This window comes from Microtus oregoni, unplaced genomic scaffold (assembly GCF_018167655.1).
Source record: "Microtus oregoni isolate MIOR12 unplaced genomic scaffold, Mior012 000031F_ref0000149, whole genome shotgun sequence".
Classification (NCBI taxonomy): Eukaryota; Metazoa; Chordata; class Mammalia; order Rodentia; family Cricetidae; genus Microtus; species Microtus oregoni.
The window spans coordinates 26,676,921-26,704,508 of NW_024543090.1; the positions used below are offsets into that span (position 1 = coordinate 26,676,921).

Consider the following 27,588-nt stretch of genomic DNA (forward strand, 5'->3'; position numbering starts at 1 on the left):
TGAAACTTAGAAACTTAGCTTGACAAACTCCTGGTTATTGCTCTTCAGAATCCTGTACCAGGGCAGAGCAGCTGGAGACATGGCAGACACTTCTCAGACCCTGCCGGAGTGAACAGTCATGCCTAGTGCCCAAGCCCCCCAACACCCACTGTGCTGCACCTCACAATAACGGTGGCCCTCCCCACGCACACGTTCTCTACACACACAGCTTAGTCTCCCTTCCAGGGGGAGGGGTTGCAAAATTATTACTTCAGATGGCGATGTTTTATTGAGGGCACCAATAATTAAAATAAACAAGGCCCATCTAGAACATTCAAAACATATATAGGAAATTAGAAAACAGAAAATAAAATTTTGTTTTAAGCCCATCATCAGAAGAACCCCTGGAAACGTTTTGAGCCATGTTTGCCCTAACATTAGTGGAAGTGTCTTAGCCCAGAACACATAAAGTGTTAGTTAATTAAAAACAAAATGGTCTGGGTCTGGAGAAATGGCCCAGTGACTAAGAACACTGGCTGCCTTTTCAGAAAGCCTAGATTCAATTCCCAGCACCCACATGGTGGCTTCCATTTGTAAATTCAGTTTCAGGACATCTGATGTCCTCTTTTGGCCCCATAGACAGCAAGCACACATGTGATGCACAGATATATGTGCAAACAAAACACCTATGCATATAAAATAAGAAATCAATAATAAAAATATTTCAAAAAAAATTAAAGGGTCTGTCATAATGATCTCATTATTACTAAATAAATAAAATCCCACCACCTAAAATATCTTACAGATATTTTACAGAAAAGTCAGGAATAAAAGAAATATAGTATCTTTATCATTTAATTAAATGTTCAATGCATTAAATTGAAAAACTGAAAATGCTAACTTTCTATTCTATAATTTTATAGTTTAGAGTCTTCACATCTCTGTACTAAGATAAAAATGCAAGCGGTGTGTTAAATGAAAAATATGTCTTACTTTAACAAGCTAACACAAATAAAATGGATATTTTATAAAGTGGATATTTCTCTCCATGACCCTAAAGTTTTTTGCGAAATTTCTAGAACAAGCTCTTCATTTTGCTCCTTTGTTCTGAGAATCAAACCCAGAGCATCGTGCCTGCTTCATATGCACTCTGCCAATATCTGCTCTTCCATTAGATGGACGATGGCATGTGATAACTAACTTGTACTTGAGTCAGAAAATAAAAACTTTAATAGGGTAGTTGTGTATTTTAAATCTTTCTGAAAGGACTGGAAGAGGAAGCATGCGCTCTCACAGAGTGGACTGCAAGAGGAAGCATGCGCTCTCACAGCCCGGACTGGAAGAGGAAGCATGCGCTCTCACAGAGTGGACTGCAAGAGGAAGCATGCGCTCTCACAGCCCGGACTGGAAGAGGAAGCATGCGCTCTCACAGAGTGGACTGCAAGAGGAAGCATGCGCTCTCACAGAGTGGACTGCAAGAGGAAGCATGCGCTCTCACAGCCCGGACTGGAAGAGGAAGCATGCGCTCTCACAGAGTGGACTGCAAGAGGAAGCATGCGCTCTCACAGAGTGGACTGCAAGAGGAAGCATGCGCTCTCCCAGGGTGGACTGGAAGAGGAAGCATGCGCTCTCACAGAGTGGACTGCAAGAGGAAGCATGCGCTCTCCCAGGGTGGACTGGAAGAGGAAGCATGCGCTCTCACAGAGTGGACTGGAAGAGGAAGCATGCGCTCTCACAGCCCGGACTGGAAGAGGAAGCAGCACTCTCACACCCTGGCAAGCCAGTGTTTCGCACTGTTAACTGAAGACTGTGTTACTAATGTGCTCTGTCCCTTATGTCAGTAACCTAGGAGGCTGCCAAGGGTCCCACCCATCAGTGCAGGGCAGAATCACACTCTCACATGCTGAAGGCTGGGTGCACAGCGCCCAGAGATTTGGACAATATTGAGTCAGCATCCACTCCTGCTTGTAGGAAAGCGTCTCAGTAAATGAAACAAAATGTACAGGAAAATGAGGACATTGCATGTTGGCTGGGATCCTTTCAGTTATTTTGTGTTGACTTGAATTTCATAATACGAACACCTACCTGTCTTTCCACAGTTTAAGCAGAGTTAATTATGTTTTAATCAGATTTCCAACTATAAGGCTGAACAAGATCCCACCCACTCTTCCAGACATCAAACACGGAACAAGGCTGGGATGCTGATTGATCTTTATGTATCATGCTAACTTCAGTAAAGCATGTTTACTTTTTGCTGGGGGCAGGGGCGGGGGGGGGTGTTGAGACAGAGTTTCTCTGTCTAACAGTCCTAGTTATCCTAGAACTAGCTCTTGCAGACTAGACTGGCCTCGAACTCACAGAGATCCGCCTGCCTCTGCCTCCTGAATGCTGGTATTAAAGGCGTGCGCCACCACCACCCGGCTCTACTTTTATTTTTGACATCATGTGGAGAGCTGCTGCGATAGAAAACTGTGAGGTGAGATTTTCCTAGGTTTATAAGAAAGGAAATGTAAATTTAGTCATAATTCCCCCTTGACAAAGGTGCTTAAGATCACAGATATAAGATTTAGAAGGGACCTGAGAGACCTCTATTCAATCCTCTCAATCTATAAATTCAAAGGAAGGCCCAGGAAGGCTAGGAACCAAGAGAAACAATGGTATTTAGAGAATTATGATGGGTTGAGCAGCAATATAAAATCCAAATATGGGGACAGAGATGTGGCTTCTCAGGTTAAGAGCATGTTAGTGTTGTTGGAGAGGACCTGAACTCAGTTCCCAGCACCCACAGCAGGCAGTTCACAGCCACCTTATTTCCAGGCTCAGGGATCATCATAGAAGAGGGGGTGTAAAGAATGTAAGAGTCAGAGACAAGGGAAATGAGCAGCAAAAAGACTACTTCTAAATACGAGGTGGCTCTTGCATTTATGAATTCACTGTAGCTGCAGAAGACCCAACATTAAGATTTGGCCCAACAATACTTCATCATGGATCAGGAAGGGGCTCATGGGGCCTCATTCCTCCCTGAGGGATTTGTGGAAGCTAATAATGGTTGCTGGGCAGATGATAAATGGGCTGGGAAAGAAATCAGAGAAACATCACCCTTCACAATAGCCACAAATAGCATAACATATCTCGGAATAACTCTTACCAAATAAGTGGAAGATTTGTATGACAAGAACTTTAAATCTTTGAAGAAAGAAATTGAAGAAGATGCCAGAAAATGGAAAGATCTCCCATGTTCTTGGGTAGGTACAATTAACATAGTAAAAACGACAGTCTACCAAAAACAATCTATAGGTTCAATGTAATGCCCAGCAAACAAACAGAAAAAACCAAGATAGCCAAAACAATCCTGTACAATAAAGGAACTTCTGGAGGCATCACAATCCCTGACTTCAAACTCTACTACAAAGCTACAGTACTGAAAACAGCCTGGTATTGGCATGAAAACAGACAGGAGAACTGAATCAAAGACCCGGATATCAATCCACACACCTACAAACACCTGATTTTTGACAAAGAAGCAAAAAATATAAAATGAAAAAAGAAAGCATATTTAACAAATGGTGCTGGCATAACTGGATATCAATATGTAGAAAAATGAAAATAGATCCATATCTATCACCATGCACAAAACTCAAGTCCAAATGGATCAAAGACCTCAACATAAAGTAAACCACTGAGCCTCATAGCAGAGAAAGTGGGAAATACACTTGAATGCATTAGCACAGGAGAACACTTCCTAAATATAATTCCAGCAGCACAGATACAGAGAGAAACAATTAATAAATGGGACCTCCTGAAACTGAGAAGCTTCTGTAAAGCAAAGGACACAGTCAATAAGACAAAAGGACAGCCTACAGAATGGGAAAAGATCTTCACCAACCCCACATTAGACAGAGGACTGATCTCCAAAATATGCAAAGAACTCAAGAAATTGGTCATCAAAAGAACAAATAATCCAATAAAAAAAATGGAGTACAGACCTAAACAGGGAACTCTCAACAGAGGAATCTAAAATGACTGAAAGACACTTAAGGAAATGCTTAACATCCTTAGCCATCAGAGAAATGCAAATCAAAACAACTCTGAGATTCCATCTTACACCCGAAAGAATGGCCAAGATCAAAAATGCTGATGACAACTTATGCTGGAGAGGTTGTGGGGAAAAGGGAACACTTCTGCATTGCTGGTGGGAATGCAACCAGGTACAACCCCTTTGGATATCAGTGTGGTGATTTCTCAGAAAATTAGGAAACAACCTTCCTCAAGACCCAGTAATACCACTTTGGGGTATATACCCAAAGGATTCTCAATTGTACCACAAGGACATGTGCTCAACTATATTCATAGCAGCTTTGTTTGTGATAGCCAGAACCTGGAAACAACCTAAATGTCCCTTAACCAAAAAAAGAGATAAGGAAAATGTGGTACATTTACACAATGGAGTACTACACAGCAGAAAAAAAAAAACGACATCTTGAATTTTGCATTAAAATGGATGGATATAGAAAATATATGAGTGAGGTAACCCAGATTCAGAAAGACAAATATCATATGTACTCACTCATAAGTGGCTTTTAGACATAAAGCAAAGAAAACCAGCCTACAATTCACAATCCCAGAGAGAACCTAGACAACCGTGAGGACCCTAAGAAAGACATATGTGGATCTAATCTACATGGGAAGTAGAAAAAGACAAGATCTCCTGAGTAAATTGAGAGCATGGGGACCTTGGGGGAGGGTTGAAGGGGAGGGGAGAGGAACAGAGGGGAGCAAAGAAAAATGTAGAGCTCAATAAAAACAATTTTTAAAAAGGAAAAAGATAATGGTTGCTGGGGAAGGAGGTATCACTTTTCTCAATACCGTAGCCCATGGTTGTGCAGAGAGCACTAATTAAACTCAGTGTGCCACACACACACACACATGCATGCACATATACGCACATGCAAAGAAATGGAAGTATGAAGGGAGCATTTTGAGAAGGGTTTCAGGGGAAGAGGAATGGGGATGAGAGTAGATTGTAACGGGTGGTAAAAACAATTAAAATTTATTGCAAGTATATAAGACTGTCGAAGCATAAACACAATAATATTTTATAATTTAAAAAATATTTACATTAAGAGCAATAAAGAGAAACTAGTTGCAGCCTGGGGAAAATGTTTATATTTAATATAGGACTTCTATCAAGAACAAGAAATTCAATAAGAAAACAATTTCAAAAATCAACAAGATAGTTAAATAAATATTTTTATCAAGGAATGTATATGAGTAAGCACATAAAAAGATGTTCAATATCACTTGTCGTCAGGAAAATCAGGAAGTTTAAGCTACTGTTCCACACAAGTGTAATGAGTATAGTGGAAAACATGGGCAGTAAAGAGTGGTTAAGAAGATGAAGAACAATCGGGATGCTGCACACTACTGATGGGGATGTAAAATTATATGGGCCCTTTGAACATAATTCAGGGTTTTTTTGCGGGAAGTTACTCAGTGGGCTGTGGGTACCACACTGAAACAAAATCAGTAAGTTCAAGTGTCCTGTTGCACAGCAGGCTGATGTTAGAGGGGTCCTTCGGGTTACTTATAGAGTGTATAATTTTCAGTTTCAGTTATGTGTATTGGTATATATTTGAGTAATCTAGTGTTCAAAACATGCATAGCATGGTTAGTGATCAGTTAGTGCTGATTGACAGCTGTCTCTTTAGTCTCTGTGTCAGCATCATTCACAATCATCTCCACCAGCTACGTTGAAATAGTCAGTGAATTGCTGGCAAGCATCTCTATTACCCTGTGCTACAAAGAATTCTAGAAGTTATTCCAACGCTTTAGCTACAGCCCTGCTTGCTGACCATCCTCACAGAAGATTCCAGCGCTCTTACCACAAAACATAAACATATGAAGTATCCTGAATTTGATTACTACACAATATGCATGTCCTGAAATAGCACACTGTAGCCCACGAAATACACAATTAGTATGTATCAACTTAAAAAGTTAAACAGAAACAAATAGCATTTGAGCCACCTCAAATTCCACACTCAGGTATGGACCTTAAAGTAAGAGGAAGAGATGCACAGAAGCACACAGATGCGTGTGTGCTTGCTCAGGAAAACAATGCTGCACAAAGGAGCAAACTGGGATGCACCCAGAGGACACGCTACTCCACAACTGAGAAGAACACAATACTGACGCCTGTGGCATTGCAACAAATGACAAAAGAAAGAACAAAAAGAAAAAAAAAATCCAGGGGTAAAACTGTAAATTGTAAGTTCTTTTGTGTTGAAGACTCAGAAAAAGGCAAAGTTGTAAATTGAGAAAGGGGACAAGTGAAGTGTCATGGGGTGGAGACTTTCTCATAATAGATGAGGGGTCACTCTGGCATGTAGTGAAGGGAACCAAATCCAGATTGTGGTAAGGGTTACATCCCTCAACTGGAATGTATTGTGCTATACACAGAATGAGTTTATGCAGGCAAATCATAGCAATGTGCATCTGTTTTGAAGAGTTATTAGCTGGTGAATCAATCCTCACATTTATTTACCTACGACGTGTGCAGACTACCAACTGAGCCGACAGTAAGCTTCACTGTCTGCAGTCGGGCACCCAGGTGCAATGGCTGAGCTTGTGTGAAGTGAGCTGTGTACGTGTAATCACTTGGAGCAGATTAAACTTGCTCCCAGTCAGGTTTGTCTATACATTTTAGAAGCTATTTTCTGCAACTGGCCCCATAACTTGACATTTTTGTTTTGTGCCTCTGCTACTACAAATGTCAGGAAAACCTGAAGAAAAGCAGAAAAGATGGGAAGTGAGGTACACTTGTGAGGTACACTTGTTGCCAAAGAGTTTCTGGGTGAGAAAGGTACAGGGGGGGGGGGGGGGCTCACCAGTGCCTAAGTCTTGCTTATACTGAGGTCAGTTCTTGCTGAATTACTGAATTATTTCCTGTTTAAAAACTCCCTTAACAAAAATAAAATGATGATGTTGCTATGAACAGTATTTTAATTTATTCCAGAATAGTAGAGTTGGAAAAGAAGCTAGCTAAGGAGACAAAGTGGCCTACATGTGCTGGCCAAGCCAGGCCAAAGGCAACAGCCAGCCAGGCTGCAGCATGATGGGTGAGCAGACCCTCTAAGCGAAGCAACTGGAAGGAGTTCTGCCCGCGGAAGAAAGACCGCTGACCAATGCTGAGTGCCCACTTTTTTTGCTGAAAGGCGGAGTTCACAAGTCCAAGACAGAAGCCAAAGATTTGGCATGACCTGGCCAGAGAAACAGAAAGCACCTTTGAGAAACAAATGCCAGATTCCCACCATCCAGAGGAAGGCAGTAGAGATGTGGAAAGTCCAAGGTTAGACCAACGACTAGCCTGATGTAGGTAAGACTGAGTGAGTGTCGGGCTCCCAGTAGGAGATGAACGCTGGAGTTCATTGCCCAGCACTGGTCTCACACTGGCTTGGAGGGAGCATGACAGAACACTGGTGTCCCACTAGTATCTGCGCTAAGCCTGCAATGAATCCAAATTAGGCTGATGCATTTAAAAATCAACATAAAAACTAGAATGTGTAAATTAAAATATTTATCCAGTGTCTGGAAGCTAAAGGGATCTGTAATCTCAAGAGCAATAATAAAATCCACAATAAAAAATACTCCCATATAAAAGAGAATAATAAGAGTATCAGAATATAGATGGGGTGTGGTTTGGTTGGTGGGCGCTTGCCTCCCATGAGTAGAGTCCTGGGTATGATCCTGAGTCCTGCATATTAGCCATCTTGGCACTTTAGGGATGAGTCAGGAGGACCAAGAGGTCAAGAGAGCATCCTTAGCTACACAGTGAGCTCAGGCTAGTCTGGGCTCCATGAGACCATGTCTCAAAAAAATCTGCATATTTAACAGAAATTAAACATCACGAAAAAACATCTCAACTAAACAGAATAAACATTTAAGAACCTAATCCTCTGAAGACCTATTGCCGATTGAGATAGGCCGAACAAAAGCTTTAGACCTACTGTTTATTGGTAGGATGAACAAAGGCTTTAACTTTGTATTATTTGGAAAGATCACATGCTGGCCTAATGAGGCCGAACCAGAACTCAGACATTCAGACACACGCAATCCCGCTGGCAACGTATACGTAAGTGCTCTAAGGTGTCCGAACTGTGTTTCAAGAAGCGTATGCCAAGTACAGGGAAACCTCTACGCATAAAAATGTTACTCATTGTGACAGAGCGGAAAATGAGGCTCAAGGGTAGATTCCCAAAGCTTAACAAAACAGAAACACAGGGTCACATACTGCTTTTTAAAGGGGTCCATAAGGCTAAGCGTGGAGTACAGACCACACTAAGTGCCAATTGCTAAAGAAAAATAGAAACAGACTTGAGGAAACCCTGGCGGGGATTGCATTAGCATGGTGGGCAATAAATATGCTTCAGCAAATGTGAAATCAGAGTTCTAAGGAAAATAATCTATATTCTCATCCTAAGATGTAGCTCTCAGTTACAATCCGTGGCCTAACAAGGAAACGCTGGGTTCTCGTCAGTCTCTCAATGTCTGCTTCTTTTAGGACGATGTTTGACAGACAACTAAGGGAACTCTCATTACTAGACTGTGGTTTCTGGACGATCCTGCTGTCTCAAGGGAGTCGCTCCTAGCAAGTGGCAGAAACAGTGCCCTGAACTCAGCTAGGATACAAGGTATTCCTTCAGAAGACAGCAACTGCCATTCTCTTACTGCTGGCTACAGCCAGACAGAACCCAGAGTAAAGGAAGCCTAAGCATGGCCCTGTGATACCCCAGCAAACATTAGGTCGCTTTAGCCTCATCCCAGCCGCAATGACTAAGTCACACTGTGTGCAGCATGGCCCACAGAACTAGATTGCTCTCAGGCCAGGACACTGGGCTACTCATACTATTAATTCAATGCAGGGTTAAGTACAGGCTTAAAACAACAACAACAACAGAATCCATGCTGCATACAAACTAGTGGAGGTGAGTCCATAAAGTGGAATGACCCACTGATGCATCCAAAATGGCCTGGAAGTATTGGGATCATTTAATACAGGATTATTAGCGGTACTTTCTCATCCGACCCTCGGCAAAAATGTGTCTGGTGGAAGGGAAGAGTGGGACACGGGGCTTGGCACCTACACTGCAGACAGGACATGGTCGTGGCGGCAGGAGATTGGGTCAGAGAAGGCCTACCAGCTCCGCACACTAAATGGAACAGGGTTCTTGCAAACAGTAATCTGGACACTTGCTCATTCAACACGTACATATTAAGTACCTATTTGATGTGGGCGCCATGTATGGACACACCAGGGCCCTGAACACTTCCCACAAAAAGACCCAGACCAATATAAACGTTACAAGCTATAAAAGAGTCAATGAAATGCTATAAAATGATCAAGAACATGGAAAAGCTCAAGAAAGCAGCAGCTCCCATGGGCTCAGAACAACCAGTGTCATGAAGGCCGCCATTACTTGGTTCACATAATTTTAAATATCAGCTTAAGTGAAGAAATACTGATGATGAATCCATCACATACAAAGATACTAATAGTAAAAACCTACTTTTTATTAGAGCTTTTATTAGATTAGATCAACATGGCAATATCCATTTACTCATAAGTAGTCCTCGAAACTGTCTATAAAGATAGATTCCGCTAGGGAACACTCAGACTGGAGAGTGCGAATGGTCTGTGTCTGGCATGAAGTACACAGACACTCCGGCAAAAGGCATGACAGACATCACATGCTCCTAGAGGAACCCCCTGCCCACAGCCAGAGAGCAGAAACCAGGGGGGCTGACTGGAAGGGAATGGGGAGAAGGGATGAAGAAAAAAAAAAGCATGCAGGAGGACCCCACCATGAAATCCATTCCCCGCTGTATATTACTTGAAACAGTAAACTAATGAAAAGAATCTAGGAAAGAGATGCTTTGATAATCTGGCCTTGAGAGCTTTGGACGTGGTTATTAGAAGCTACAACAGGGGCTGCAGAAATGGCTCAGCCAGTGAGGTGCTTGCTGAGCAAGCACGGGCCAGAGTTTAAGTCCCGAGCACCAACAAAATAGCTGCGAGCAGCTAAGGGCATTGGCAACTCCAACACACGGGGAAGGGGCAGGGATAGGTTGGTGGACGCCAGGGGCTAGCTGGCCATGCAGTAGATCAGAAATAGCAAGTGCTCTGTTCAATGAGAGACCCTTCTCAAAAACATAGGATAGAGAACAAGACAGACACCCAACTGTTGGGACTAATTGAGTCCTGGCCTTCAGCTGCCCTTCCCTCCTAGAACCTTCTAATTAAAGTTACTAGAAGCTGTGCCTAGCTTAGAGGATCAGAGGATGGGATTTTCACCTGTTGGCCATTGACTGCAGTGTATTTAAGCCTACATGGTGCTATTAAAGAGGGGCTTTGGTATCAGTGTTTAAAGGTCTGCGTGTTGGTCTGTCTATACGTCTGTGTTCTCAACCTCCAGCCCCTTGCCCAAAGCTTGCAAGTTGGGATCTAACACATAGAGCGCAGACCGGGGCCACGGTGCGCAGCATCCAACATTAACCTGGGACCTTCACACACATGCCCATAGTTGCATATGTTGGCCCCAACACAGACACACAGACACACACACACACAGGCACACACACACACACACACACACACACACACACACACACACATCATAGTTTCCATGCTATATATAATGATGGAGCAAAGCACCAGGAGTCATGCTTCCACACTCCCCTCAAGCCTCACTGGGAGCATCCAGGTATAAAGAGACAGCTGGGAAGCCGAGAAAGAAAAACAAGATGAGAAAAACACCCTGAGCTGCTTTGTGATGTTTGTCAGCAGTATAAAGAAATTACTCAAAAACCACACAACTCCCACCCATAAGGCCCCAGCTTTCGCTTCTTCGAAGCACCGCTTGTTGGCTCACCCGCCTCCATCACAGTGAAGCATCTGCAGTTCCCCTGATAAGTTAGGTCAATCTTCAAGGACTTAGCCTTCTCTAATGATTTATTTATTTTATTTCTGTTATGACTGTTCACCTGCATATACGTTGTGCACCTCGTGTATACAGTGCCCTCAGAGATCCTCAGATGTCTTATTTTCTGGAACTAGAGTTATACGAGGTTGTGAGCCACCATGTAGGTGCTGAGAATTGAACCCAGGTCCTCTGCAAAAGCAGGCAGTGCTTTTAACTCTGAAGCCCCCATTCTTATACTTTCTTTTAAGTCAGCTTATTTTCATCAAGTCTTACACATCCTCTTAAGTTCAATAGATCCTATTTTGTTGTTGTTGCTCTTCTTTATCTTCCATTGAAAACAATATGATCTTCCTTTGACATCTGGAACCTTGTGAGCACGTTGCCTGCTGCTCTCATTCCAGCTCATGACATCTCATGACTGTCTATCACAACAGCGCCACCCATGTCTGCACACTGTCACCCACACTTGCTTTTTCCCAATCAACTATGATCCCTGAAGGGCAGGACCCTTGCTTTGCTGGTGGTAGCACCCTGGCACATTCTAACTCATGTTCGGTGGCAAATGGAGGGGACCAGGGCAGGGAGAGATGGCCAAGGGCGGGCAGAGAGACTAACATGAAATTCCAGCTTAAAATGACTCCAGTCATCCACTCTTTCTCTCATCAACGTTTACCGCAAGCCACTTCATATGCCACTGCCACAGTATCTGACTGACCACAGCAGAGAACAGGAGGGTGGGCACATGACATGACCTCATGACGTACCATGGCCCAGCAACAGAGCCCAATCACACAAGCTGTGCAGTGTGGAAGGAGTCATTGAGAACCGCCAGTATAGAGGGCAAAGAAGGGGCCTTGGAGGAGGAACTTGCTACCAGAAGAAAAAAAAAAAAACAGCCCGCTGGTTTCTGTGTCTCGAGCTAAGCATCCACATCGCAGAAAGAAGCCACCTTTTCTTCTTCTTCTGCCCAACGGCAGATCGTCCAGAAGTCAGGGTTCTCAAGGCGGTTTAAGCCTCAGCCTTTCTTCCTGATGCCCAGCATCAATTGGGCCATAAATCTGTCATATGCTCCCGCTAGTTTGGGTCCCTCCAAGTTATAACCCATGCAGTCTGGCCAAGACACAGAGACTCCCAGAGAGCTTTCATCACATCCCAGCTGGAAACTCTTAATTCATTATTTTCAGTCCTAGCCAGTACGTCCTATGAGTACTCCAAGTACAGGAATAACTAGGTCACAATCGTGTTCTCAAGATCCCAAATCCCTCATTGCAATTCCCCCATGATAAAAGAATCTGCCTACGAATTCATGTGAACCGAGTTCCTTCCGTTCTCAAGCCAAATAACATTTTCTCTTGTGTAACTTGAGTCTGAAACTTGGTTCTCAAAACAAAAAGGCATTTTCAGCTTATGAAGCACTGATGAACTCCAAGGAGGTGGGCGCTGAGACAGCTCCTGCCACTCCTTGCTGGCCCGCTCCGTTTACCAGTCTCTTCTTTGGATCTTGTCATCTACTGTGGTGGTTTCACAGCAAGGAATCAAGAAACTTGCAAACCGGCCTCTTAAGTAAACAGAGCTTGAGCGTTCTCAGAGCTAAGTGGCCCTGAGAATTCTCATTACCTCTCCAGTGCACAGCGCCATTTCCACTTGCCTACTTTATGTGTTCGGAACTCTCCACAACACACACATTGGTATGGGCAAGGGAGTACACTGGCTAGGAAAGAGGAGATGTCCTGCTTGGCCCCTTCCCATGGGGAGCACACTGCTGGTATCAATACACTTAACACATCTTATTGTAAAGCAGTTTTCAGCTGCCACGGACCGGCGTTCAGCTTAACAATTCAAAAGGAGATTTGGCTGTTCCTATGTACTCATTACCAAAGTAATGCCTCTTCCCACCAATACACAATTCTGGGACATGTTGTCTGCAAGAACTTTAAGGCTAGAGTCCAAGAGGTGAGGCGAAGCCTTCATGAGAGGGGCTGTTATTCCAATATTTCAGAAGAAGAAAGTACTTGAAAGTCTAACCTTAAGGTTGGCAAATCTTTCAAATTGTTTTTAAATTGTTTTTAAGTTTTTTATTAAAACGAAGAAGTAGAAGGAAGAGCTATGTCTCCTTGGGAAAAAAAAAAAAACAATGGGTATTCTATGTCTACGAGTCTGTGCAGACAGGAAAAGCGCTGAACTCTTAGGTACCTTTGCAGGTGATGTTATTTGGGGGCCGTGGGACAGCACTGTGAACCGGAATCTGGAGGAGACTTGGTCTCTGACACTGCTTTGCTCACGAGCGTGCACTCTCCAAAGTGTGCTCTGTGACTTAACTTGAAGTTAAATATGTGAACCTTCAAACGCGTCTCCAGCCGGTGAAACTCTGAGACACTTTCAAGGATCGGGTACCAGCTGGGGCCAGTGGCTTTGAAGGGGAGTCAGGCAGGGAAAGCACAGTGAGGGCGCCAAAAGTGGTAGGAGAAGGGATCTCTGTGTCGCAGTGATGGATGGATGCAGCAATCACGGAAGAAAGAGCAAAGCCTTTACACACTCATAGCCGATCATTTCTGGACAGGAGCTGAGTCTGAAAAACAGCGTGTCGACTGAACTTAGGAGTCCCTCTATGAAGTTAGACAGCTCTATGATTCCTATTAGGCTGCTGCTTGGTTTTAATCGTGACTATAATAGTTTCCTTCCGTGCTGTGATTTCAAGTACAGCTGTACATGTATTTACAGATAAACAAGAAAGAAAGTTGGCGGGCTTAATTTTTATACTCCACAAAGTCTCCAGTCCTCCAAAGCCAGCCTTCTGAAATCCAAAGCCACCTGGAACCCACTAGGATGCTCAACAATGGTCAGAATATTTCTGAAAAGCTTCCCCTTCGGTGTGGAGTTCTGTCATGAGTCTCTAAGTCCCGCCGCAAACCCACACGGATCTGAGAAAGAATGAAGCACACTGCCCATCCCTTCCCAGTCCCAGGATGGGAAAAGCAAATTAAAGCTTGACTCATCCAGGCTCCTTGTCCTAGGACAAGCTGCTAACCAGTGTGTGTGTGTCTTGTATGTTAACCCATGCTTCAACTATTCTCAGTGCAGCAGCGTAGATGACTTTTCAGTAGCCATGACTAATAGAATTGTCATCAATACTAATTTTATGAAGTTAAGGAGTCTATTTTTAAAATAACTTCTAAACTCAGAAAGCTCTGTATAAAGGCAACTATTATTCTAAAACTGAACAAACTACTGACAGATAACAAAGGAAAGGAATCCAGACGACCATTGAAGGGATAAAATTGTGATGAGCCAAGGAACAGCTTCTCCATTGTTCCTGGGCAGCTGTGGGCCTGCCCTGAGCTCCTTTGCAAGGCTTTGGGTGAGAATTCTTGCTGTGAGCTGGAATTCCATGTTAACCATTTGCATTGCCTCAAAGAACTTCCTGGGATGTGTTCAACACAACATTACTAACGCATAAAGAAACCAGAGTGTGGACAGCTCTAGAGAGAGTAATGGGAAAGGAGGTCGATGTTGATCCATTCTGTCTGCAGTTGCTGAACCTAAAAGCAAAAGCTTAAAATTTCCACACACTCCTGCCTGCTTCTCATCCAGAATTTTAGTTTTCTTTCCTTTTTCTTCTTGTTCTGATGTTTCCAGGTGCCCCACCCTGTGACACTATCGAAGGACACACGGACTGTGTACACATCACAGTGGAAAGAACACAGGCAGACTTGGTTTTGACATTCTAACAGTGATGATGCTTCATGGGGTCACTGGAAGGCATCTGTGTGATGTTTGCCACTCCCTAGTTCCAGAATCAGAACACAACCGTTGCCCATTGGCCTTCAACCAAGCACCCCAATTTTCACTGCCCTAAGAAACTGGCCTTATCCTGTGCCCATTTTCAGAGGTGTTTCGGTCTAGTCCCTACACAGTCTGTGCACTCTGTACACTGCCTTCTCTGTGTGACTTGGCAAAACAAGACTCAGTCTATGACTGTAGATAACCCCACCGGCAGGAAGTGTGTCTCTCTGGACACCCCAAGTAAAGCATGGGAAAAAAGAAACCAGATGTACATGAGGTTGTCCCAGTGACTCGAGACTGTGCCAAACAGCACACACCCGAATTTGAGTTTCTTCTTAAAGCCAGCTCTTCCTGTGACCAAATGTTTCTCAGGGGAAGAACACTGGCAGCATATTAATCCATGTCACTCCAGGCTACCCAAAGGGGCACACTGAATTCCTGCCATTCTCTCCCCTCCTCTTTCCAGCCACAGATTAGCCACAGTGACAATTCTGTGATATGGAGTTAAACCAAGGCAATTTCATAATCACGCACATCGAGTGGAAGGGGAGGAAATTACCCCCACAGGAAGAGTGACTGGAAACGGGGGCGCTGTAGAGCAGGGCAAACACTTGTTGAGAGTTTTACACTGTTGGCTTGGCAGCTGAGGAAGCTGATCACTGCATATCACCGTAGCCATGCGGCCACGCACAGTCTCCGCTTTGAACCACAGAATAAAGCGGAAACAGGACAGACCCATGCTTTCAACACGCATTGAACAGTATTGGATGTAGGGAATTTTCTAGTTAGATAAGACAACCCCCAAATCTTTGTTCCCACGGAGACTTTCTGCTTCAAATCCTCAGTCCTAGCTCTTCGTTTCAATACCCTGTTCTCGCTTCATATCCGCAAGAGGCCAGGGAGATGGCTTGGTGAATAAAGGCATTTGCTGTCAAGTCTGATGACTGAGTCTGACCCCCAGAACCTGCATGGTGGAAGGAGGGAACCGACTCCTGCAAGTTGTCCTCTGGCATCCACACATGCATCATATACATGAACACACACATGCACACACACACACATGCACACACACACATGCACACACACACATGCACACACACACACACACACACACACAATCTCAAGTTCTACCAGGACCACATTTTTCCTACTTAAGCCATAGCTCAATTTCCATGAGGGCTCACACCTCTGATATTTAAATAAAAACGTTATGCATCACGGCATCAACCAGAGCGCCTACCATACAACAGCTCCTTATAATTAAAGAAATCTCTCCCAACAAACTCAACTCAAAAGGTTTTCCTAATCACATAAAACTGAGAATTCTAAAAACTGATCTAAAGACTAAAGGACACAGGACAGAAATTACAAAATGTCAATCCAAAATCAGAGAGGTGTATGGACCGAGAGGAAGAAACAAAGACAGTTAATACTAAAGGAGTCATTAAAGATAGCTAGTGACTGAGGAGGCTGCCCATGGGTGCTGAGGGCTGGGTGGCTATCCCACTTGGTAACTGGGCTGTTTTTGAAACCACGGACCTCATTTCTAGACCCCTCTCACACACATTTTGCGGTCGGTTTCTAGGGTTCTCTCTAACCCGTTTCTCTTGGCTATAAAACAGAAGTAACTCCAGGGACTGAGTGAAGTAGGAATATCTATACACACTACACATAAAGTAAGCTCACAGAGGTAGGAGTAAACACTTTTCAAGAACTCACTGGCTGTGTTTGACACGATTCGAGGTTTTAAAAGTTAGAGGATCTTCAACATATATATGAAAATGACATAATAAAACCATTTTTTGTTTTATTTTTCGAGACAGCATTTCTCTGTAGCTTTGGAGCCTGTCCTGGAACTAGCTCTTATAGACCAGGCTGGCCTTGAACTCACAGAGATCCACCTGCCTCTGCCTCCCAAGTGCTGGGATTAAAGGCATGTGTCACCACCGCCCAGCAAAACAAATTCTTTTTATACTAACTTAAAACCTAAAAGAACCCTGCCTAGAAGGGACAGAGGGTAGATCAATCATTTCTTAATTCACTCATAAGAATTGCAACAAATATTTACTTAGCTATTGGATGCTAGACATTGAACATAAGGTGATGAACAAAGTCAGGCGGTCCCTTCTCATGGAAGAGAACCACACTAGAAACTAGTAAACCCCTACTTTATTTTCTCATAAGCTACTCCATGAAGCCGGGTTTCTCCTCTTGTACACAATGGGGTCATTATCTGCTGTTTAATTTTCAATATCTTTTAGAAACAGTAAGAGTTTGTCCTTCCAAAGCCCACAAAACCACATGTGGCATTCTAAGAGATGACGTGACCAAACAGTATGTTGCTAGGTGTCTGTTGTTGTTTCTCGCATAAACTATTACAAATGTATCTAGTGACTGAGGGTGGCCATGACTTGTCCAAACAGCAGATGATTTATGGAGGGCAGAGCTGCTGTTATGGCATACAAAGGCGTTCCCAAGGGACAATTCTGCAGGCGTCGACTCAAAAGCATGCATTGTCTCAGAATGTGCGCTGCTCACCAATGCACTTTCCTGACATCCTTGTTTTTAGGTCACCCGGATTCCAGCTTAATGATGGTTCCCGGGGAAAACTAGAGGCTCAAATCTGCATGAGCACAAGGACTAGAGAAAAAGCAATGCAGGTCATAATTATCAAGATCCCTCTGACTGCAAAGAAAACTGCTAAGAACCAGCCACCTTATCAGAGTCTGCATATAGTTGGCATTATATTCAAGAGGAATGCTGGCTGTATCTGAAGCGATCTGAAAGAACTATACTGTTCAAAGAAAATAACAAAACTTCTAAATCGGAGGGGGCTGGTCACAGTGGAGCCTCTAAAGACAGGTCTGAATTCACAGGTAGAGAAACTCTCACAATGACATTTAGGAAGAAGTAACATTCAGTCAAGACGACGTTCACTTAAATGAGAGTGGAACTTCAGTGGCCAGGAGCGCATCACTCAAGTCCGATAGTTAAGTGCTTTCTGAATTACTTCATTGACTCTTCTCAGCGATTTCACTAGGCAAGTGCTCTCACTACACCCATAGCACAGATCAGGGAAGCAAAAGTATGGAAACATAGGCAGTTAGTTGCCCAAGGCCAGCAAATGGAAGGATTTCTCCCCAGGGCCTGGGCTCTTATCCAAATATTCTAGGAATGGTAAAGCAGTTAAGAAAAACCATATCTCCTACATAAGCATTTTATGGTAACATTAAAATTATTGCCACATAATATTAAATTAGAATGGGGCTCCTTTGGGATGACATGTCGTTCTGGAATGATTTTTCTATTATTGCCTGTCATTCATAAAAAGTAAACAACAACCCAGAAGTCTTGAGGGGATCCCGCACTGAGTGGCTCGAGAGAGGGCCATGACGTCTTACAGTTGATGCCTTCATTGGTTTCCCGAGAGCTTGTCCTGCTTGATAGGTAGAAACACGACAGGAAGCAAATGGGTCCAAATGAGGTCCAAAAAGACAGCGCCTGGCCTACTCCAGGTTATGGACTCTAAAAACAAAATCTTAAAGAATTTCCTGCGTGTTTAAAGACTGTCTTCCTCGAGGAAGACAAGTCAGCTCTCCTGTAGGCTGTCGTCCAGCACCAGCCCTCATCATTAAGATGTTGTGTGCGCCTTGGCTTTTATTCTCCCCACACGAGAGAAAGTTACAAAATACTTCCCTCCTTCTAAGTGAAGTTTACAAGCCACGTAAGTCGCAACTGGATCAAAACTTACTGCTGAGGGGATCTTGCATGGCTTTGGTCTAAAGTTCATGAGACCGATTTAGAGGCCAGGATCCTGAGAAAGCGTGAACATTCCGTGGTGACTTGAGGAAAGAACTGGTTCCCCCAAAAGCAAGAGCATGCATATAAAAACACTTCCTCTTGGAATAAATGTGGCCCTGACTTGCAAGCCTTTACTTGCAGCCTGGTTCAGGGTCTTGAAACAACAGAGGTCAACGGGGCCTCCGTGGGGCCAGCAGCAGGGGCAACAGCTCCCCAGGCAGAAACAGACATGGTCCTGTTTTATAAATTGAGCCCTTAGAGGATTTGCATACTTGGAGGAAACAAATATCCCAATTGACTGTCTACTTTTGAAGTTATAAAACAGTTTAGAGCAAGGGTTGCTGCTGGGGAAATGTGGCGGCAGAGCTGGGGAAGGCTCCATTCATTTCCTCCTTAGAATCCAGATTCCCAGCACGGATGAGTGACAGGCATGTCCAGTCAAATCCATATGGAGTGTGAGGCATTTGTTAACCTCACGCTCAGAATTTTCATCTCAGAACGTTGTATCAAAGATGTGGTTGATGTTTAAGTACTTCTCGCCAGCCTCAATATTCCACTGTTCGAATCTGTGAATCACCCATGACTTAATAATCCCTACTTGCTGTGCTGTGCTAGACTTGCTATTTGATGAGAAAGGAGGACCCTCGGGGACAGGCCTTTGTCTTTAGTGGGGACCAAAGTGTGGCCGAGACACCACATGTAAATCAGCATTTCATCAGCCTTAAACCATAGCAGCTTCTGCAATCCCAACGTCTGGCGGTAAGAAAGGAAGTTTTTTTTTTTTTGTTTTTTTTTTTTTTAAGGTGAATAACTCATTCCTTACCTCGTCGTAAAGATCATCTAAAGAAATCATCAGCACATATCCTCAAAGACAGAGGAGTCTCAGCCACACAACCTAAAATTAATCTTGAATTGTACTAGATTCAAGAAAACTAAGACATCGTTATAGGGCTGACAAGGTTAAACTGGGGTGATGCAATCCTTAAAGCGAGCGGCAAAGACTAAAACCTTAATGGATATGTTAACCAACAAACTGCAGTATGTGTGGGGTGCGGAGGCCAGAGGTGGTGCTGTCAGCGGAAACACCCAGAGACTGACCGGGTCAGGTGAAGGAGAGACAAATCCAAATGGCTGTTCCACACACATGCGAGTTTATGTCAGTTAATCAAACGATAAGTGTCTGTACAATGCTCATCCTCCAAAACCACCCAGGTGTTTAGATGGTCACCCCTTCGGAGTAGGGACAACGTAGCAGATCATGAAGCCATCACTGCATATGAAGTGACCCTCATCAATATAACCAGAATCCAGAGCTCCAAGATAAGAATATCAAAGATGTCAAGGGAGAGAAGGAGGAGGATTCTACATGGATGGATTTGGAAATATCTAGTTTTTAACTTCAACTAAGTCAAAGTAGTTTGTCTTGCCCAGGATTCTCAGGAATTCATGGTCTAATACTCTTAGTGCCTCGCTAAGAATAAGGACGTGGTATCGGGTTTCCAAAAAGATATTGACCGTGGAAACCGCTTTTCACGGGCCCCTCTTGGGACCAATGTTCTACAAAAAGTTCTTTTGCATGTCGGGTAGACTATAAAGCTCCAGATATTTGCCCAATATGCATTCATAAACCGCAAAGATGGACTCTCTGGAGAGCCTGACTACGGGGAGCATAAGCACCCGGCGTTTTGCTATACTTTCCACTGAGCATATAAGCCTGGTAAGTGCCACTAGACTGCAGTCCATAAGATAAAGCAGAAACAGTTTCAGACACAGACTGGCTCCCTCCCAATGTATACATACAAAAGGAGGATTGTTTTATCACCCTCTACCCGGCCTGGGACGGCAGTCACACAGAAGCACAGTGAGCCGAGGGGGAGGGAACTTCGGAGAGACCTGTATCCAGCTCTTCTCTGGAACCAGAGCCGATGACCTTCAGGTTCCATCTCTGCTCCATGAAAGGATGCTCCCAGAGGGCATCCTTCTGTGCCCCAGATCAAGCTGAGTCTTTGAACGTCTGTACGCTGTCTTCCACCACCATCTGCAGTACTTCTTGTCATCTCTGCTGCTTTGCTGTCTACGGAATGTATGTCTGTCTTTGCATATATATATATATATATATATATATATATATATATATATACACATATATATATAAACTGATGACAAGAGCCATGTGTTAGTTCCTGTTTCTACCACTGTGCATAGCTCAATGCTAGGTCTTTATTAAATATTTGCTGGACTTGTTACGTCTGACATGATGACGAATGATTGTGCTCAGAGTTCATGCTTGACTAGGATTCCAGTAAGTGGTCCTGATAAAATTGAACCAGTCGGAGGCTCATGGTACTAGTCTGCGGACCTGTTCACATTTTGAATACCATTGCTGCCCTTCTTTGCTTTTTCATGAAAACACTGCTTTCTGGAAGGTTGAAGAACAAGCAGCAGGAGGGAGGAAGGGCTTGGCTTAAGGCTGGCTGTGCACACCAAAGCAAAGCTCTGGGCTGTGCTGCGGAACACCACAGCCATGAGTCACGTGTGGCTATCTGATGCTTCAGCCTGAGATGTGGTAAAGCATAAATTTTGGTTTTCAAAGACAGTACAGAAAAAAGAAGGAATATATGGCATTAATAACCTCTAATGCCATCTATTAAAATTAGCTATATGGGGTTAAAATTAAATAGACGTTTTAAAATAGAATTTGCCTTTTTCTTTTTTTTTCCTTCATGTTGCTACTGCACAAAATTAAAATTATTAGTTTGAGCATTCCAGACTAAGAAGTTTCCCAAATATTAAATGTGGCGACTCATTTACATAACCAGTTTTCTTTTTTAAAAAGTTCATAAAATTCCAGCAAAATGGTTCTGATTGGGGAAAGCACTTGATGCCAAACCTTATTATTTGAATTTGATCCCTGGGTCCCACATGGTGAGAGGAGAAAATGGACTCCCAGAAGTTGTTCTGTGACACACATATGTGTTGTGTCATGTGTATAAGAACATGTACACACACATGCACACATACGATAAATAAATGTAACCAAAATTTCAAGTTCACAAGAACTAAAAGATTAAAATTGGAAACTAACTGTCTCTGAGGGTGAAATAGTGCTCGCAGGGTATAGTGCACGCCTAGCTTTGGGGCTACCATCATTTGCTGTGCAAGCAGAGGGGCCTGAGTTCGAATCCTACATAAGAAACCAGGTACAGTTGCAGGAGTGCCTGTATCCACAGCACCATGTGGAAGATGAAGACAGGTTGCTGAGGCGTTCTGGCTGTCAGTACAGCTCCAGGTCAGGTGAGAGTAAGATGGAGAGTGACCAAGGAGGACACCTGGTATTCTCATCTGGCACCTGCACACACACGAGCATATAACACATACGTATGTACATGTATATGTATGTGTGTGTGTATAGTGTTTTTAAATATTTAAATTCTTACTTTGCTGATGAAGAACATGTTAAAATAAAAGTTTCAATTAAAGCACCAAGAGCCGTAGGTGAAACAGTCGAGATTAAATGTGACATCACATGGCAGAATTTGCCAAAGTGAATGCGATGGTCTCTCAGCTCTGTGGGCTTCTCAAGAGTGGCAAAGCGTCCAAAGGAGGTGGAAACGGGAAGGTACTTCCAAGCACTTCTAGGGAAACTGGCTGGAGGCCACTATATTATGTCAAGGCACCAAAGAGGCTTCAAGATTGTTCCCACCAGAGGCATGTACATAGGCCCTACCCTATGGAGGACACAGAATATAGGGAGCTGCCCTATGTGATTACATGGACGGGGGCTCCAAAGACGGGTTTTTACTGTGCCCAAACTGGTAGTTTTTGTGGCAAGAATAAAAAGGCACAAGTGTTTCTAGCTGTGGGCTACTAGAAGAGCTAGCTGGTGTGGGCGAGCTGGATTCCTTCCCCAGAGGCTGGCTGCCCAGCAAAGGGGACACTAAAGGGAAGGGAGCTAAGGAAGGCAATGTAAGTCAAAGCAAGAACAGAGGATGCTTTGCCCATATTAGGAAATCTGGACAGGACCAGAAAATGCCCTGCCTCAACAGGAGACCAATCGTAGAGTGGGAGAGAGAATCATAGTAAGTTTGAAATAGAAATCAGGCAATTTCTGATTGCATACCACCAGTACCGTGGGGCATGTGTGCCCTTGGACACACAGTTGTTCAACCAGAAAAAAAACGAACATCTTTGTCAAAAGGTGGAGTTTATGGACTGAGTCTAAGAAAGTCGGGTAGATTCAATGATCAGCCAGCTGACCAATGGTAAAACTACCTTAGTTCGAGAGCCATCCTCGGGACATTCTGTCTCCTCACATTGTCACTTCCCATGAGACCTAAATACTAAAGGCGAGGCTCACAGAACACGGCAACACGTTAGTGGCAGCTATTGCCTGTCACCTTGTGGGGGAAATCTGCAGCATTCAGAACTGACTCCTGAAGGCCCAGGCTGGTCTACAGCACTGACTCTGGGAGCTTTAGTGACAGCCTCTTAGGATCTGAAATGAGAGGAAACACTCTCAGTGAGCAAAAGAAGTCGATCTCCATTGCAACGATCCAGGAAAGCCAGAGAAAGCGGCACAAAAGACCCCTCCATTAAGCGGCTCTCGGGACTCCTTCAGCCTGTGTATATGCTGCTTTCCATTAGTTTCTGGTTTCTGAGTTTTGCATTAGCGTCCATGACAAGTGACAATGAAATGTTCTACCTTTGAGTACAACTTCTCTTAGTACAATGTTCCCTGGACTATCATTTGTGGAAAATGGCAGGTTCCCGTTCCAAAGCTAGCTAGTGATCTATTACACACGCGTGTGCCGGTTCTCTACCCACGCGCTCACCCACGGGCACGAGGCCATTTCCAGAACCCCAGTCCCTACTGATAAGCATAGAACTCTTTTCAGGTTTCTGTTACTCTTACTGGTGAATTATGAGAAGATAAAGGGATTTGTTCCACTATAAAAGCCACGCTATTGCGTCTATGCATCCCGTAACACTGTGCTGGAGACCCCAAATGCACACTGTAGGATTTATTTAACACAGGTTTTAAGACAGATATGGCGATGCACACCTCAGCACTTTAGTGGGGGTGGGGGGCAGGTCCTGAGGCAGGGGGATTGCAAATTTAAGGCCAATCTGGGCTACATAGCAAAACTGCTCAAAAAAGTAAACATTTTTTCTTGGATGAAGTAGTGTGTCCAGACAGGGCTCTGGGACGGTCACAAATCTGTATCCCTGTGTACTCTTCCTTCCTGCTCACTAGACACCACGGTCATTGCCCTTCTTGGTTTCTGTAATACTTACTTGTTGCTGAATATGATACAATTTTTTAAGTTTTTGAATTTTTACTTTAAATATATCTAATTAAAACCATTATTATAACTTAAGAAAAGCTAAGCGGTGAGGACCAGGGCTCCTCATGCATCATCTGCACCTGCAGGAATGAGGTGGCGCTCCAAGCAGCCTAGTTGTTTATTCTCTGTTACAGAATCAGATAAAACCCTCCCCATCTGCATTACCCGTGAGGCTCACCACGAGGCGGGTCTGTCAGCCATGGTGCTGGCTCCATGCTACCTCGAGCGCACTGCTAACTTTCAACAGTACTTCCCCTGTACTTCACCAATAAGCGGCTAACAGCTAAAAGCATTTCTGGAGTGGGAAAAGATTCCAGTATTGTCCGCACCATGGAGCTAGGCCCAGGGATTTGTCAGAACAAATGTATTCAGATGCAGAAAGAAGGCTGTGCACATGCTCACGGTCTGTGCAGGCCTTGGGAACCCACTAATGTACCAGCAACTAGACTAGATTTGCTCTGTCCAAGAGTGACCTGGTGCCTTTAAATCAAAGCAAGCAAGAAAAGTCCAGAACCCTGAGTTAGATACACCTAAGCAAGAGTCAAGGCTACCTTCTTTTAGCTTTTAAAATTATCTAAAAGAAAGTTGGCAGGACTGTAACATAGAGAAAAACGACCCTCCAAGCCTTAATTTTTAATATTTAGTGATTATTAGTATATATCCCTAATAATTATTATTAATAAAAATATTAAATATTATAATTAAATATTGTTTTTATTATTATGCTTTCTGAGGCAGGGTCTGAGGTCATCCAGGCTGATCTTGAACTCACTGTGTAGCAAGGTTGGCATAAAACTAGTAAAGAATGTTAAGCTATCCAAACACAAGCAACCAACACTGACTTACTTCTAGAACATACTGTTTATATCCACTGGTATGTCTCTAGATCTCCTGAAGATGTTAGACTAACCCAGTTCACGTCCATGGGTCATAGAGTGTGCATGGCGCACTAAGGATATTGAACCCATAGTTGCTCCTGAGATTGCACTCCAGTGGAGGAAAAATCAATCTGTAGTTTCATTATAATTTAGTTAAGTGCCATTATTGGGGGTAGGAGGGGGGGCAGGGAAAGAGAGAGAGAGAGAGAGAGAGAGAGAGAGAGAGAGAGAATAGCTGGAATAAAAGGTTCCCAGAAGTTTATTTCCAAAGACAAAATGCCTCATCTCAATTAAAAACTCAACACAACTAACCTGTGTTTTAACTCCAACTCACCAAGAGAAGTCGCCCCTCCTTCAACATGGACATTCATCTACCGTTCATGAAATCACAAACACAGAATTGGCAAAAGAACATAGGACCCCACTCTTTAAAATCATGACTTTCAGAAAAGCATAAAATAGTGGAGAGTCTGTAAATAAAGACGCATTCTGCAATCAAAAAGGCACCTTTTCTTCCCCGGTGACAAGAGAAAGGGGGTCCATTACTCCCTTCCCTCACTGAAGGTCAGTGCTGTGTTCCCAGGAGAACAATGGTGGCTGATATCTAGGGGAAACCCACTTCTCCTCCCTACCTCCACGTCCACCAGTGTCTGGAATGCTGCCACAGCCACTACTACTCTGTGACCAGATCCTTCCACACCCAAATGAAGGCTACTTAAACAAACTTTGAAACTCTACATCAAAATATACCATTTTGATTAGGAATTTAGTAACTTCATATATCCGTGCCATTTCTTCATCTTTGACAAACATCAAATCTTTGACGTCGTAATGGGCATGGGTCAGCAGCCCGCCTTCCTTCAGGCTGCCAGCATCAGCACCTCCCACTACAGGAGCCAATTTTTCTTTGCAGTCAACTACTGATCACTGTGTTCAAAGGATGTTTATTTTATCAATTAGTTCTCCAAAACAAATTAAACTCAGGAGCAGTGTTTAAAGAGTTCGCTTCACTGCCACTACGCCACACGTCAACAGTTTTAACCTACAGCATCTTCACTGAGCAAACAGTAGGGCCACGGAAGGCTACTACCTATTGCAGATGGTCCTCTAAGGATGCCGCTGGGTGTGTATTAGCTCCAGGGCAATGGTGTGCAAGTGCAAGTTACAAAGGGAAGCCATTTAAACAAAGACTCCCAAAGGACGCCAAGACGCGGCACAGCGGTGATGCCAATTACACATGGCACAGCACTACTCTGGGTGGCCTGAAGAAACTCTATCCGGTTTCTCCAGCAATCACAGACGCTGGCCTAGAGTCACTTGTCAAAACATACCATCAGTCTGTTAGAAAATGACCAAATTTAGGTCAGCATGGACAAGTTGAAAAGAATAAAGAACTTCTCACATACCACAGTGCTTTGTTTCTCTCAGAGGCATGGTTTAAGAGGCACACCAACCACACAATACTTAATCTCTGTTTTCCATCTCAGAATAAGATCTTTATACAACTTCGGAGAAAGGAAATCATTATAATTTTGAAAAGTTCTGAGGGATTTTCTTTTGTTTTCATTGTTCAGGGGGACAGGGTTTCTCTACATAGCACTGACTGTCTGGAACTTTTATGTAGACCACTCTGACCTCAGACTCACACAGATCAACCTACCTCTGCCTCCTAAGCACTGTGGTTAAAGGCCCGGCTTTATGGTCACCATGCCCAGCACCTGAGGAATTTTCAGTTGTGGTTTTATATGGCACAAACGTTTTAACCTTCACTAAAAAGCCAAGAATGGGGTTAGGGGTAAGAGCATTTGTTATGCAAGCAAGAATCACTGAGTTTAAATCTCCAGTCACCATATAAAAAATGGGCATGGTTGAGCTTGCCTGTGACCCCAACATCACAGGGAAGAGAGAGGAAAATCCTGGGAACTCACTGACCAGTCAGTCTAGCCAAAACAGTGAGGTTTGTGCTCAAGGAGAGACCCAAACTCCATTGCATAAGGTGGAAAGGTGGAAAAGAAGAGAGGGAGACACCAATATTACCTTCTGGTCTCCACATGTATAACATGGGTGTGCACATATGTATACATACAATATATAACAAATGAACAGACAATTTTTTAAGTTATAGAGACAAATTAACAAAGCCAGTGTTCATTAAGAATAGTACACATTCTTGCATAACTAAATATCATATTTCATCAATAGCTAGACAAAGCTGGCAGAAATTTTCTTTTAATTTATAGCAGCAGCAAGCATTGAATTTGAAAACAGAAAATCCAGATTCAAATGAAAGTTTATTGATACTTGTTTGACCTCGAGGCCATCCCCAGACATCTTGGACATCTCTGAGCTTTGGTCTTTGTGTAGGCGAAGGTGAGCATGGTGGTTGTCCCCACTTCCTGGGATGCACTGACTGTGTGGTCATGAGCATGCTCTCAGCAGACCCAAGGAACCCCTGCAGTGAACTGTGAGCTCCAAGGCTGTCACTTCAGCTCCCACCAGGGCCAATTGTCCTTCATGTGTGATTTTTCACTCTAAATGTTTCCCTATCTATGTGCATGCTTGAGGGGAATCATTATCTCCAATTTACCCGGATCATGTGAAGGTCAATATTTTACCTTTATGGGAAACTGTCCTCTTTGTATCTCAGTGCCCACCTTCTTACGCACAAACTAGTGGAATACCACATCCCAATACCGAGAACTGCTGGGTGGCATACAAACTCAGAGCCACTGTCTTGGCCTCCTGGAGATGTCCTCAGTGACAATTCAGGAGTCTTAATGCTCAGCCAGCCACCTTCAGGAAGTAGCTCCATACTGAATGCCA

The 27,588-nt window shown here is 43.6% G+C and overlaps 1 protein-coding gene across 1 annotated transcript in view; it reads right to left on the minus strand.

The window, feature by feature from the left end:
• Fbn1 (fibrillin 1) overlaps window positions 1–27,588 on the minus strand; it is a 202,594-nt gene that overhangs the window by 134,748 nt on the left and 40,258 nt on the right. The gene's annotated exons all lie outside the window — the stretch shown is intronic.